The 14,783-nt window shown below is 57.6% G+C and overlaps 1 protein-coding gene across 2 annotated transcripts in view; it reads right to left on the reverse strand.

The window, feature by feature from the left end:
• The window catches only part of ELFN2 (extracellular leucine rich repeat and fibronectin type III domain containing 2), a 53,304-nt gene that overhangs the window by 34,412 nt on the left and 4,109 nt on the right, over positions 1-14,783 (reverse strand). For both annotated transcript variants that reach the window (XM_029206036.1, XM_029206035.1), the window contains exon 2: positions 9,469-9,608. The gene's annotated coding sequence lies outside the window, so the exon portion shown is untranslated. The remainder of the gene's footprint in view (positions 1-9,468; positions 9,609-14,783) is intronic.

Here is a 14,783-nt window from a genome sequence, read left to right on the forward strand (position 1 = left end):
ACTACCAGAGGCATGCAACACAGCAAGGTGGCTGGGACAGCCCAGGGAGCCAGACGGCCCAGGTTCAAATCCCGATCACATCACTCACTCGCTGTGTGGATGTGGGCAGGATCCTTAACCTCTCAGCACCTTGGTTTCCCAATCTGTAAAATGGGGATAATGATACTTTGTGAGGATTTAATTTCTGTAAAGTTCTTAGAACAGTGCCTGGCACTTGGTAAGTGTTATACAGATGTTGTTAAATAGAAAGAATAAATGACTCCCTTAGATTCTACAGGCCGCCTGAGAACTGGGTCCCACAGAGGGTTAAGGGTAGAGCTGACAACTCAGACCCTGAGCCCAGGTCTCTCCCGACAGTAGCGAGGTGCCTCCAACTCAAGCGAGAGAACGAAGAAGCTCTGGGACTGACCAGACTCAGGCCCCAGCGGGTGACAGTGCAGGCTGGGGGCCAGGCCTCCGGACCCTGCCCCAGACTCCTGTACCTCCTCCTTCTGTGGTTGTCACTCACCCGCCCTCCCCCACCCCCAGCTCCAGAAGGCATCAGGCACTCTTGTGCCATTCAGGGGCCCTGGGCAGCCAGGTGGTGAAGCAGCTCCCCTTGGCACTGATGGCCCAAGGCCCACTGGTCCTGGGACCCAGAGAGTGGGGATGGCACGGGGCAGCGGGGCCCCCCAGCATCCTGCTCCAGGGACAGCCAGGGGCTTCCCGGCCCAGGCCCCCCACACCTCACCCCTCCCCAGGCCCCAGGGAATCCCACAGGCAGGAATCCCATCCAGAATGGGGGTCCCACCTAAAACCCTCAGCCCAGAGCTGCAAGGGGAGCCCAGACGTCCACACTCAGCCCCGGCAGCAGACGCCCACAAACAAGCCCACCCCTGTCACAGGGCGGCCCGTGTGGGTCAGAGGGGTGAGGATTTGAAGTCGTGCACTACTGGTGAAAGTGGAAAAACTGTGACCAGCCCAGCTGTCCACAACACAGACACAGCCATGCGAGGAGACCCCAGGCCGAGATGGATGAGGATGGGCCCCGTTGTGCCCTGAGGGGAGGTGCCTGGAGAGCGGAGTCAGGGCCTCCCGGGTAGAGGCCATGAAGCAAATCCCATGGGGAAGAAAACATGCCGTACAGGTATCCGCCGGTGCCCAGAAACATGGGGAAGGGCCCCCAGTGACAGGGAAGGGGCAGCAGCCTATCCCTCTCTATTTTACACACAGAGAGCATGTGTCAGGCCCCTAGTTAGAAAGGGGGTGCACACCCTCCAACACACAACAAACACACAAAACCACCCGGGGCACATGTGCTCACACCCATGCACACCCGGCTTTGGTCCATCCACCTCCCTCAGGTGGCTGAGGGAGGGACACGAAGGCTGCCATAAACAGACAGGGCCAGGCTGTTTGCAGGGGTGGCACAGGCCAGAGGGTGGGCAGAAGGAGACAGAGAGGGAGACAGAGGCAGAGCTAAGAAAGCTCAGCCCAGGCCCTGGGTGACCCTGTCCAGACAGAGCCACTTCATCCTGGCCCAGGGGCCATGGAAAGTGAGAGTGCCTAAGCTAGAAGCTACCAGAACACATTCTACTTTCAGCCCAGCCAGTCAGGGCAGGGTAACCCTGGGCCAGGACCTCTCTGGGCATCAGCATGCCAGTGAGCACAGACCCGGCTGGCTGGGACTCTCCAGTGCTCTGGGGTCCTGATCCACCATCAAAGCCCAGCTCCCAGACTTCCCTGGTGGCACAGTAGTTAAGAATCTGCCTGCCAACACAGGGGACACCGGTTCGATCCCTGGTCTGGGAAGATCCCACATGCCGCCGAGCAACTAAGCCCATGCTCCACAACTACTGAGCCTGTGCTCTAGAGCCCACAACCACTGAGCCTGTGCTCTACAGCCCGCGAGCCACAACTACTGAGCCCATGTGCCACAACGACTGAGCCCACATGCCACAACTACTGAGCCCGCACGCCTAGAGCCCATGCTCCGCAACAAGAGAAGCCACCGCAATGAGAAGCCCACACACCGCAACTAAGAGGAGCCCCCGCTCGCTGCAGCTAGAGAAAGCCCGCGTGCAGCAACAAAGACCCAATGCAGCCAAAAATAAAATAAAATTAATTAATTAATTTTTTTTTAAAAAGCCCAGCTCCCAACCCTCCCCGGGTCCCTCGGCATCTGTAGCTGCCCTGGAGGCCCAGATGGTCCCCGAGGACAGCCCCCACCCCAAGCTCCCTCCTGAATCCAGGACAGAGCTTCTGGGTCAGCTGCCATCTCAACCAGGCTGGGAACTCCGTCTCCAAAGCCCCTTCCCTGCCAGCAACCTCAGCACCAAATCAGAGAGGGGAAGAGCAGAGCAGTTACAGGAGACAGGAGGTACCAACACGCATCTGTACAGAAGGAGCAGATGGGTGCTGCCTTCCTGTATGCTCTCACTTAATCCTCATGAAGGCCCTTGATCCCATTTTATAGATGAAGACACGGAGGTTCAGAAAATGATTTGCTCAGAGCCAGGCAGCAAGGGGATGAATGAGCTGGGATGGAACCCACGCTGCCTACTCCGAAATTCACTGGCTCTTTCCACAGCACCTTGTTCTGCAGGCACTGGGGAGAGTGGGAAGAGCCACAGCGGCAGACGGCCCCACACTTCCTGGCCCAGCACCCCAGGCTTTGGGATTCCGTAAGCCACAGCCTGTCCTCAACAGCCTAAAAGGTGGTGGCTGGAAAGGCCGTGGAGCCCTGCCTGCCTGCTCCCACCACCAGAAGCAGAGTCAGCATTTATTGAGCACTCACTGTGTGCCAGGTGCAGTGCCAGGCACTTTACAGTTTCCACCTTATGAGGTGGGTACTATGTTTACTCCCATTCTATAGATGAGGATACTGAGGCACTTGTTATGGGCAGAATCAGGAGTTGACCCCAGGCCTGGGCCCACATGCTTGACCACTGTGTCACCCCCTTTTACAGCCCCAGGAGTTTCTCTGCTCTGACCCGCTGTCCCCAACCCAGCACCCCAGAGTGTCTGGCAGAGGCAGGACAGGCCTTGCTCCCCCAGGCTCTGCCTAGCTCCAGGGCCCCTGAGCCACCATCATCTGGGGTACCTGTTCTGCTTTGCTGACGCCTCTCTGTGGTCTGTCTCTTGCTAGGATGCTCGGGGTCCTTGGCAGGCCCCAACTCCACCCTTGAGGGCCAGAGAGAGTGAGGGACTTGGCAGGGTCACACAGCAAGTTGGAGGCAAGAAGGAGCCCTTGTGTCCACCTCACAGCTCAGCCCAGAGTCTGCCCTCCCTCCTGTGCCGGTAAAGACTGAAGCTGGGTTAGTTGAGCTGTGACCCCAGGTGGAGGCAGGGGGTGGGGGAATGGGCCTTCGTCAGCTTCTGGAACTCCTCAGGCCTCACTAACCATGCAGCCCCCAACAGCCCTGTGGGCCTACTGTCTACAGGTACTCCTCCCTCCAAGCCTATCTCATTCCATCCCCTCCAGGTGCCCAGCAGTGTCCCCATTTCACAGATGAGCAAACTGAGATTCAGGTGCACATGACCACTCAGAATCAGGATCTAACCCACCGGGCCTTCCTTCCAACCACAGAACGGGCCCTCCTGTAGGTGCTGCCTTGAATCCAACCCCTTCCCAGTCCTCAGGGACTGCCTCTTCCAGGAAGGCTTCCCAGAACTCAGGGAGACTCCACTCAGTGGGACCATCCTCTCCTCCTACGCTCAGAAAGCAGATGGAGCCCAGAACACCCACAGTGCCTCCGCCCTCAGACTGGGGCTCCTGGGAGTCGAGGCTCTATCTCCCCTCAGACTGGGCACTCCCTGGAGTCAGGCTGTGTCTCCCTCAAACAAGGATCCTGATGGCTCGGTCTCTCCCCACCTCCCCTAACACCTGAGGCTCCCTCAGGACAGAGCGACATTCTCTCCTTCCTTCAGACCAGGAGTCATGAGAGTGAGACTCCCACCCCCGTCCTCCTGCACCTCCATCCACACAGCCCCCCGCCCAAGACTCTGCCCCAGGCAGGACCCCAGGCCACACCCCAGCCCCCTCCTCTCACTCCCTCCTGGTCCTCCTCCAGGCCTGGCCCGTACCAGGCAGGCTACCCCCGCCCCGGCCCTGTCCATGAATCCCACCTCTGTTGGGCACCACAAACCCCCCTTTCTCCTCCCCAAACAAATGGGGTCTTGACTGAGACACTGGGATAACCGCACACAAGGCCAGATCTATTCCAGGGGCTAGTGAGGCTGCCAGCAGTTGGGGTGGGGGGAGCCAGGCTGGTGGGAGCGGTCTGCCCATCCGCAACCCCTCAAGATCCAGCCTCTGAAATCGGGGCCACTCTAAGCTCCATCCTGGTGGGGCTGAGACCAATAGCTCACTCCCTGGGTAACCCCAGAGCAGACCCATCCCGGGCACCTCCATCACTCTCTCCCCTCTTATGAGACAGAGCAGACAGGAGCCTCCGAGCCTAGGTCCAAATCCCTGCTCTGTGCCCCATGGAGAATTTCCCCAAGCCTGAGTCTGGTCATTTGTAAAATGGGCATAACGAATATACTCTGCAGGGGCTGCTGTGACTGTGAAAGGGGATACAAATAAGAATGGCTCTGGTGCATAGTAGGTGCTCAATTAAAACCTTCTCTCTCCTCTCTGATCTTCTCTCTTTCTTTCAGGGAGGTGGGGGTGGGGTAGGACAAGAGAGCCCAGGCTGCTAGGGCAGAAAATGGCCTGTCCCAAGCACTTAAAATGTCCCCCATTCAGAAGTCAAAATCTCAAATCCCTCAGGGCCGGCAGTGAGGCCCCCCCGGGACCAGGGTGATTCACCAGATGCTGTTCTTTCCACCTGGGGAGGGGGACTTGAAGCCAAGGCTGCAAATCAAAGGTCAAAGCCCACTGCCTCCCAGAAGCCAGCCCAGATCAGCCAAGATAGTATCCCCATTTTATAGACATGTAAACTGAGACACAGAGTGGTTAAGTAATTTGCCTAAGGCCACACAGGTAGTGAGCAGCTGAACTCATTTCTTTTGACAATTCTGGCTGCTAACATAAGGTTTTCCTTCAGGCAGGAGTCTTCCCTACTTAAAAGCCTTTCTGTGACTCTGCCTCTGTGTTCAGAGTAAAGTCTAAACTCTCTAATCTAAAATGCAGAGCTCCCCGGCAAGGCGGTGTAGCGCAGCAGGAAAAGCACTTGACCCGTAACCAGCCCAATCTGGGGTCAAATGCCAGGTCTGCCACCTACTTCCAGCTGCGTGTTCACAGGCAGTTTACCAAGCCTCCCTAGAGCCAGTTTCCATATGTGTAAAATGGGAATGATGAGATGACTTCCCAGGGTAGTTGGCAGGGTTAGCCCACGCCTTCACCACATATTTACTGAGCATTTACTATGTGCCAGACCCCATTCAAGGCCCTTAGGATGGAGCAGGGAACAAGATGGAAAAAGCTCCTGCCTTCACAGAGCTGATACTCTAAGCTCTCACGGTAGGAGGGTGGATAATAAACAAGCAAATAAACAAAATAGCATAGGTTGTGGTAGGGGCTAGAAGGAAACAAAGAGAGAGGGAAGAACGAGAGCAATGAACAGTGTGGTCAGGGAGGGCCTCCCTGAGGAGGTGACAATGAGACAGAACAGGAGACAGCCACGCACGCCACAAGCCTGCGGAGCAACAACAGGCACAGAAGGAACGGCCACTCCTGTAGAAGGAACAGCAAGTGCAAAGGCTGGGGAATTCAATGACACCTGGAGCATGTGGGAAAATGCCTGGCCCGTAGCAGAAAATCAGTAAACAGCAGGTACTGGTATTACTGCTACAAGCCCCTTAAGCTCCTTGCATCTTGCTTTCTTTCCTCTTCTGGAAAATGAGATGCTGTGAGGATTCAAGGGAATCCTAGGTCTCTTCCACTCACATGAATTCATTTAAAGTACCCCTTGTTCTTGGGACTTCCCTGGTGGCGCAGTGGTTAAGAATCCGCTTGCCAATGCAGGGGACACGAGTTTGAGCCCTGGTCCGGGAAGATCCCACACGCCATGGAGCAGCTAAGCCCATGAGCCACAACTACTAAGCCTGCGCTCTAGAGCCCGCAAGCCATAACTACTGAAGCCCGCGCACCTAAAGCCCATGCTCTGCAACAAGAGAAGCCACCGCAATGAGAAGCCCGTGCACCACAACAAAGAGTATGCCCGCTCGCCACAACTAGAGAAAGCCTGCGCACAGCAACAAAGACCCAATGCAGCCAAAAATAAATTAATTAGGTAATTTTTTTTTAATTTTAAAATAAAATTAAAATCTAACTTAAAAAATATATATATATATATAAAATTTAAAAAACAAAGTAACCCTTGTTCCATTATTATTCCTCCCATTTTGCAGGTGGGGAAGCTGAGGCTCCCAAGATCCCACAGCCCATAAAGGGCAACATTAGGACGTGAACCTGGGTCTTGTAATCCCAAGCTCTGTGCTCCTGCCAGCCTTCTGTGGTCTCACTGCACTTAGAGTGCTCAGAAGCTCCTTCTCTCTATCCCAAGACAGCTCTGTTAGAAAGTCTCTTGTGATGAACTGAGGTCTATGCCTGGTTGGTCCCACTTCTGCCACTTGGGACCACCCAGGACCGCTCTCTATCTCCTCTTACCCAAGTCAGCCAGGTGAGAAGGCTGACAGGTTAGAGAGAGCAGCTGCCGCTGCAGGAAACAGCTCCCCAGGCACCAGGCCCAGTGCTTTAACTTCATTCCCCTGCCTCACATTGGCAAGGTGAGGTAAGGATTCTTATCAGACCCATTATACAGATGAGGTCCAGGGACTTCCCTGGTGGTCCAGTGGTTAAGAATCTGTCTTGCAATGCAGGGGACACCGGTTTGATCCCTGGTCAGGGAACTAAAATCCCACATGCTGCGGGGCAGCTAAGCCTGTGTGCCACAATTAGAGAGCCCTTGCACCGCAACTAATGACCCTGCATGCCACAACTAGAGAGAAGCCTGCGCACTGCAACGAAGAGCTCACGTGCTGCACCCAAAAATCTTGGGTGCCTCAGCTAAGACCCAATGCGGCCAAAAAGTATACAATTAAATATATATATGTGTATATATATATATATATATATATGTTTTTTTAATTATTAAAAAAAAAGAAAAAAAAAGAAACTGAGGTCCAGAAAGGTAGAGAAACGTGGCTAGGGCCATCCACCTAGACAGTGGCAGAGGCAGGATCTGAACTCAGATCTCTGTCACTCAAAAGACATCCTGCTTGTCACTCCGCAAACCCCTAAAAAGTCCTCTTTGGATATCCTTTTCAGTCCCTTGCCTGGCTTGTCCCCTGGTGGTGCCAAGGTTGACAGGACAGACTTCCCCTGATACTCCCAGGGTACCACCAGCCAGGGCTGGCTGAGCTGGCAGAACACTGGGCCCTTGGGAGGAAGCCAGGAGGCTGGGGGCTCAGGCACAGCTCGGGGGACAAGGCCCACATGATTAAAGTGCACACCCAGGCCCCTGGAGCTAGCAGGCAGGGAGCACCGGACAGGGAGCCAGCCACACCTGGTTCCGTCCTGGCTCCACGACCAAGGTGCTGCATGACCCTCCTCCCCTCCAATCCCCGCCTCCTGCTTCCTTGATGTCAGGTCAATACCTCCGCTGCTCAGTGAACACAGGAAAGGACAAAATGAGGCAGATCTCTGGTGAGAAGGCACCTTGTCCACCCCAGACATGTCAGAAAATCATTTTTTAAAGAAATTAACGATGATGGTGGTGGTTACCACTTACTGAGAGTCTACTAGGTGCCAGGAACCAGAGCATCCGGATATTATCCCAAGTGACAGCAACCTCGAGAGGCATGTGCATCATCTCCACTTTACAGAAGGGGAAGCTGAGGCACAGAGTCATACAGCTGTAAGTGACAGAGCCAGGATTCAAACCCGGAACTCTGTGCTCTTCCACGCTGCCTCCTACTGTTACCAAAATGAAATGAATACCTGGGGACTGAGGGAAGAGAGACAACTCTGAAAGGCGGGAGGCAGGGTGGGGGGGCCGGAGTCCTGGGGGAGGAGTTAGGCCTGGTGAGTTGAATATTTGGGGAGGCAGGCACCCAGGGTCAAATCCCAGGCCCAGCACATGTATGCTGTGTGACCTTGGGCAAGTCACTTCCCCTAATCTGATACCTCAAAGGCAGGCATCAATGCCAGGCTTCCCAGAGCTCAGCAAACACGAAGGATGGGGACGAAGTCATTTGGGGACAAGGAGGGAACATGCGTCCAGATGGGGGGCTAGTACACTCCAAGTCCCCGAGGAGGGAGAGGGCTCAAGGAACAGAGGCAGGAGAGCTTGGCCACGAAGTGGGAGGGAAGGACAGGCAACAGAAGGCCATGGGAGGAGGGATGCCGGTGGTGCAGCAGGGACCCCAGTCTGGCCTGGACAGGGCAGGATGCGCAACGTAAGTGGGGAGCACAGCTCAGACCCACCCAGTGTGCCTCACTGCCCCCACCAAAGAACCCTGCTTCAGCCTGTGCCAGCAATACCAAGTCCACAGCAGTAGCCCCTCCCCCATCACCCCCCCACCCCATCCTCCATGGAGCACCCATCACCAGCCCTTCCCCAGGGAACCCCAACACCTTGGCAGCCACGGCCCCTCCACATGGGGACCACCACATCTTAGAAACGGCATCTCCCTCTCCTTAGCAACCACCGACAGCAAGCCCAGACAGCCAGCCTCCTCCCTGTTTCCTCCTCTCTCCATGGAGACCACAATGCCACAGAGGCGGCTCCCTCGCCAGGGCAACGGCAACCACCGTCACTCAGCGCCCCGCCTGGACAACAGCTCCCTCCACGTGGCCACCACCAACACAGCCACAGTGACAGTGACAGCCTCGGCCTCTCCTCTCCAGGGCAGCCACCAGCCCCAGCCTGGACAGCTCCTGCCAGCGGCCTGCCTGCCTGCGGCCTCCTAGTGTCAGACTGCTCCCCTGCCTCCTCCCAAATTCAATGACACTGGATCAGGCCTGGTATTGACTCTGCCGGCACTACCCCTGATCCCAGCTCACTCCCGGCCCCTCCGTCCGCCCCTCTCTAAGTGGAAAGGCCCCACCCGAGACAGAAGAGGCCATGTTCTTCCAGGGCATCCCCTGGAGGCTGGTCCTGCCACCCCCATCTGGGGCACAGATGCCCCCTGCCCTGCTGGGGTGCAGGCAGGCCAGGCTCAGGCTCTCAGCCGGGCAAAGGGGCAGGAGTGGGGTCTCTGAGCCAACAGGGGCTGCCTCCCCACCCTCCCCAGTGGACCTGTTCCAGCCCCCCAAAGGCCCACCACTCTGCCAGCTGCCTCAGAGGCCCTGTGGAAGGGAAGCTGGTGGGGGGAGCAGAGTTGGGGTGCCGGCAGCTGGGGGCAGGGGTGAGGCAGGGCAGGAAGGGACAAACAGGAGGCAGAGGCTGGGCTACATCACGGGTTTTCAAGGCCAGGTCACGTGGGCCGTGCTCACAACAGCCACACACTCACACACCGTCAGAAGGACCCCGTCCTTACCAGATCTCTGCGGGCAGAGGGAGCCCCTCCGGCCAGCGAAGCCCCGTCCCTGGCCTGGTCTCAGCAGTGGTGGCAGCGATGGAGTCTCAGGTCCTGGTCCAGCTCGGGCGGCAGCAGCTCCTCACCCAAGTCCTCTCCTTCTGCGGGGAGGAGGCGAGGGGGAGAACGGGGGGGGGGGGGGGGGGGCGGGAGGAGGGAGGGAGGAGGGAAAAATGCTGAAGTCTTGAAGGGTACACTCACTTTTTTCTTAGGTTTCCCATGGTAACCGAATATACCACAAATGAATATCACTGTGAGAGAGAGGAGGGAGGCAGAGGGAGGGGAGGAATGGAGGGAGATGCAGAGAGATGGAGACAGAAAGATGATGGAGCAGGAAAGAGGGAAGGGAAGGGCCTCAAGACCCAGATGGAAGGTTGGGGACTCCCCACCCTACCCCACAGTGTTCTCGGGTGAGGAGAGGGGAGGAGCCAGGGGCCGCAGGGCTTCTTCCAATCCCTCCACGGCCCCTGGGCAGGAGGTGCAAGCAACAGATGGAGAGATTTTCTGGGAGCTAAAGGGCCCCCACTCCCACCCACCTCATCCCATCGGTGTTCTTCAGCCCCTGCTGGGCCTCTCAGCCTGGACGGTCCTCCCAAGTCACTGTCCCAGCCCCACACCTCACTCCCGGTCACAGACACACACCCAGGTGGGGATGGCCACACACACCCTCACGCTGACCTGATGCCCAGCACACACACACACCCCTCCAACCACGCCGCCCTCCTCTCAGTCACCCCAACACCCGCTCTCGGCCCACTCCCTCCTACAGCTGGGCCCCATCCCCTCTGCTGCAGGGAACAAGCACCCCTCTCCCTCCCCAGCACACCTCTTATTCAAAACTTTGCAAGGACTGGCACCCACCCCTGGGGCCCCCTGCCTGTGTGCCACCAGGGGTAATACCTCGGCCCCACCACCCGCCATACGTGCTCACACACCCTTAGAGCACCATACCTGCCTGACCTCCACGTGCGCAGACACACAGACTCCCAGACTGACGTGTCTCGGCCGAATCTGCCCTCCATCTGTGCGCACACGTGCACACACACACACACTCATCCCCTTCCCGCCGAGGCCCCTCTCTCTGTCTGGCCCCGCACCCCATCAGCCCAGATGGTACTCCTGGCCCTCCCCCGCAGGCAGGGGCTCACACCTCGGCCCCCTCGACATTGCCATTCACAAACATATGTATACCCACCGAGTGCTGGCAGCCAGGGGCAGCGACAAAACAGAAACACACTCTCGGCCACCCCCACAACCCGCCCCCCATCACGCCATACCTCAAATCCACCACCCACACCCAGAGGCAGAGGAGGAGGAAGCAGCCTGCTTGCTCCAGGTCCAGGTCCGGAGGGACGCCCTCCCCCTAGCTGCCCGGCTCACACTTGACCCTGAGCCCAGCGGCAGCAGGGATGGGACGCACCCCAGGCTGCACACTATATGCCCACACGCACACACACACCAGCAGCCACAGGGCACACCCAGACAGCAGCCAACACCAGAATTTCACACTCCCTCCGACACACGTGTGCACACAGACTCAGATGCACTGTACCCAACTGCCCACAGAACCCAGACACAGGGGTGTCTGCCCCGCCCTGCAGGCCAGCACATGTGCCAGCACGCCTGGGGACACTGCCCAGAACATGTCAACACACCCACAGAAATACACAGGCGCCCACTCACTGGGGACGGGCCCCCAACACACACACACACACACACACACACACACACACACACACACACACACACACACAGTTTTCACCATACACACCCAGACCAACATGCCCACGGGCACAGGGGTCCCTGAAAAGACTCACAGGCCAACACATACATGCTCCAAGCTAGCTCCCAAAGCGGGGTACGGCTCCGGACACACATGGCCACGCCTGCACACCCGCCCCAGCTCTCCCAGGGCAGTTCACGGCGGCGCCCCGCCCCCCCGCCGTCCACACCCACCTGACCCACACACCCCCTCGCCAACGACTCGGCTGGTCCTCGTTTCCTTAGGCCCCTCCGTCCCCTTCCCCGGAGGCGCGCGGGCCGGTTTACGATCCCGAGCACCGCGCCGAGCCCAGAGGCCGTGAAATTGGCTGCGAGCGCCAGGGGATGCGGCTGCAAATTCTAAGCACAGGGAAGTAAGGCGGAAACCCAGCCGGGCCTGCCGCGCGGGGCGGAGGCGCAGCAGAGCGGCGGCCGGCGGGTCTGGGACCCCGCGGGGCCTCGCGGCCGCGCCGGCTGGAGGCTGGGGGCCCGGGGCGGAGGCTGTATGCGAGCTCCCGCCCAACCCGCCGCCGCGCACGTGCCCAGCGGGGGGCTGCGCCCGCGTGCACCAGCCCGGGACGCGCACCGGGGACGGATGCACCCCGCCGCCCGCCAGACCCGGACCTGCCGCGGCCAGAGCGCCCACCGGATGAACAGCCTCGGGCCACCGTTACGGGACTCTGCGTCGCCGCCTCCTCCGGGACGCCTTCCTGGCTCTCCGCCTTCCTCCAGGCTTCTCTGCTCCCCCCTCCACCCCCGCCTCTGGCCTCTGCTCACAACGCACAGCCGCAGGCTCAGCTCCACCCGCGCCCTCGCACCAAAGGAAGGGAGACGTAGGGCATCAGGGCATCGCTCTGTCCAAGATGCTGAGGGAGGCCCTCTCCAGCCTCACCTCATCCCCACCGCACTTCAGGCCTTTCCCAGCAGTGAGGCCTTGAACTGTGACCGCACACTCTGCCTCCGTTTCTCCTCTGTGCAACAGGGATGATGCAGGGGGTCGTTCTGAGGATTTACTGGAGGACTCCTTGAGCTTAGAGCATCAGTCAGTGAACACGAAGATTATTAGTATTAGTCAGTGTCGGTCTCGGTCTTGCTGCTGTGTCACCCAAGGCAGGGCACCTCACTTCCTTGAGCTCAGGCTCCTCTGGAAACCGGGTTGCTGCCTCCCAGGCTGCGTGGGAGGAGTCCGGAAGATCCCCGGGAACATGCAGCAGCCCCCTCAGCTGCCATCCACCCAGGAAACATGGGCGAATTCATCTACTAAAATGCACTAAAAATGCAGGTTCCTGGGCTCCACATCCAACGTACTGAATCCAACTCTCAGCAGGCAGGGCCCGAGGATCTGCATTTTAACAAACACCCAGAGCCTCTGATGCTCTCTGGCAAAGAGGATAATGCTGGATTTCTTCGTCCAGATTTCAGGGTCATTTAGGTTGTTGTGTGGTTGATCCCCAGACTACATGTCCAGACTCATCTTCCCAAAATCCACTCCGGGCTTTCCTACCTCCAGACCTCGGCTCACATGGTCTCCACCTGGCATGCCCCTACCCAGAGGCCGGCTGGACCTCTTCCACAATACTCCAGCCAAGATTAAACAAGATAATAGAGAGTGCTTCGCCCTGTGCCTGGCACGTAGCAGGTGTGCAATCATGGGGGCTCTACAGCGCCCAGAGCAGAAGTCGTCCCAACCTTTCCAGCCCTGCTTACAAGGCTGGCTCAGCACCAGCCCCCTGTCAGTCAGGCCACAGACTAACAGGCACCACCTGTCAAGGAAGCCCTACTGTGTGCAGGCCCCACGCCCGGCACCTGGCAGATGGTCCAGGTGTCTCACGTCTCCTCGGGACGGGAGCTCATCTCTGGGGGTTTCCACCTGAGTCCTGGGCATAGCAGTTATCCTTGGGTGAGACATGCTTATAATTGTGTGTGTGTGTGTGTATGTGTGTGTGTGTGTGTGTGGACTGAATACAAAATACATCAGCCCATCCTCCATAGCACGTAAATGAAAGAAAGTTGTTCAATAAGTATTCTTTGAGGGCCCACTAGTCTCTACCCATTTGGAGCTGACACGCTGCAGGAGAGACAGACAGGAGACCCCCCCACAGGTAATGAGAAGGGCAAGGAAGGGAGGCTGGCAGGCAGGCTCACCCCACAGCCTGTGTCTCCCCAAGATCCAAGGGGAAGAGAAAAGATAGAAACAGGCCAAGGAGGGAAACTGAGTCAGGCTTGAGACACGAGGTTGGGCCCTTGAGGATGGCTCCCCGCTTGCCCCTGAGAGAGGTGGTGACCAGTGTGCACACACACGCATAGACACACCCACAAAGACATGCCCTGCCGCCACCAGCCCCTCTACACGCTCCAGCTGTGGGGTATGCAGCTCCCAGGCCCTTCTCATGCTTCCTTGGGCCCCCCAGCCTGGGTCCAAGAAAGAGTTTCTATGCATTTCAGGGGATGAAAGTGGAGGCTAAAAAGAGAGGGAAGGATGGACACACACACATACACACACACAGACTCGCAGCCCAAGCCCCATTCCAGGGAACCAGGAATGCATAAAGGAGACAGATGGGAAGGGGGAGGGAAATCATCTAATTGACACCTACTATGTGCCAGACACAATGCTACACGCTTGTCATTCTCTTATATAACTAACCCGGGAGAGTTAGAAATTCGGTACCACTACCCTCACTTTCCATTGAGGAAACAGAACCTTCCGGAAGTGAATTCTCTTGCCCAGGGCACACATCAAGGATGAAAAGAGGCAGAATTTGGGCCCTGAGCCCCTCCCTGCTCTTCCACAAGCGAGACAGGGAGAGTGTGGCCGAGTGGCCAGGGGCCCCCGGCTGAGGCCACGACAGACTCAGGCCTGGGGAACATACTGATCCTGGAGCAGCATCCCCTCCATCTCTGAGGGGAGCCCCTACCGAGCACCCACTGTACTCCCAGCACTGTGGGAGAACCGGGGAGCAAGGAGCTGCCTTTGGGAACGTCACAGGTCACTGTGGAGGGAGGGTGCACAGGAGGAATGCAGAGAGAGGACTGACACCCAGGAGCCTTTCTGCTCCTCTCTGCCTGCAGCCACACCCACTGCTTCCCTACACTGCCCCCATTTACAGATAAGCAAAGCAAGGCCCTGAGAGGTCCCTCAGAGAGAGGGGCACCCCAAGATGCCCAGGGTTCCCTAGCAAAGGGGTTCATCAATTAACAGTTAATGATACAAAGAGTCCACCCGTGGGGCTTCCAGTCCTCATTCCACTGCTGTGTGGCTCTGAGCTGGTCTGTAACCTCTCTGTTTCTTATCTGGAAAATGAGGAATAATAATAGCTCTACTGCAGAAGGCTTTGTGGGATTAAATGAGTGCCCCTAAAAGAGCTTCCCACCAGGCCTGGCTCTCAGTACACACTCAATGAATATTAGCTAATATCATTATTATTATCACTATAATTACTGCTGTCAGAAGCATCATGCAGCCAGCGCCCTTCCTTTGGTACCCTGAATGTAAGCTTGCCCAGGTGGCTCGC

Source organism: Monodon monoceros, unplaced genomic scaffold, assembly GCF_005190385.1.
Source record: "Monodon monoceros isolate NGI ecotype Baffin Bay Population unplaced genomic scaffold, NGI_Narwhal_1 Super_Scaffold_6, whole genome shotgun sequence".
NCBI lineage: Eukaryota > Metazoa > Chordata > Mammalia > Artiodactyla > Monodontidae > Monodon > Monodon monoceros.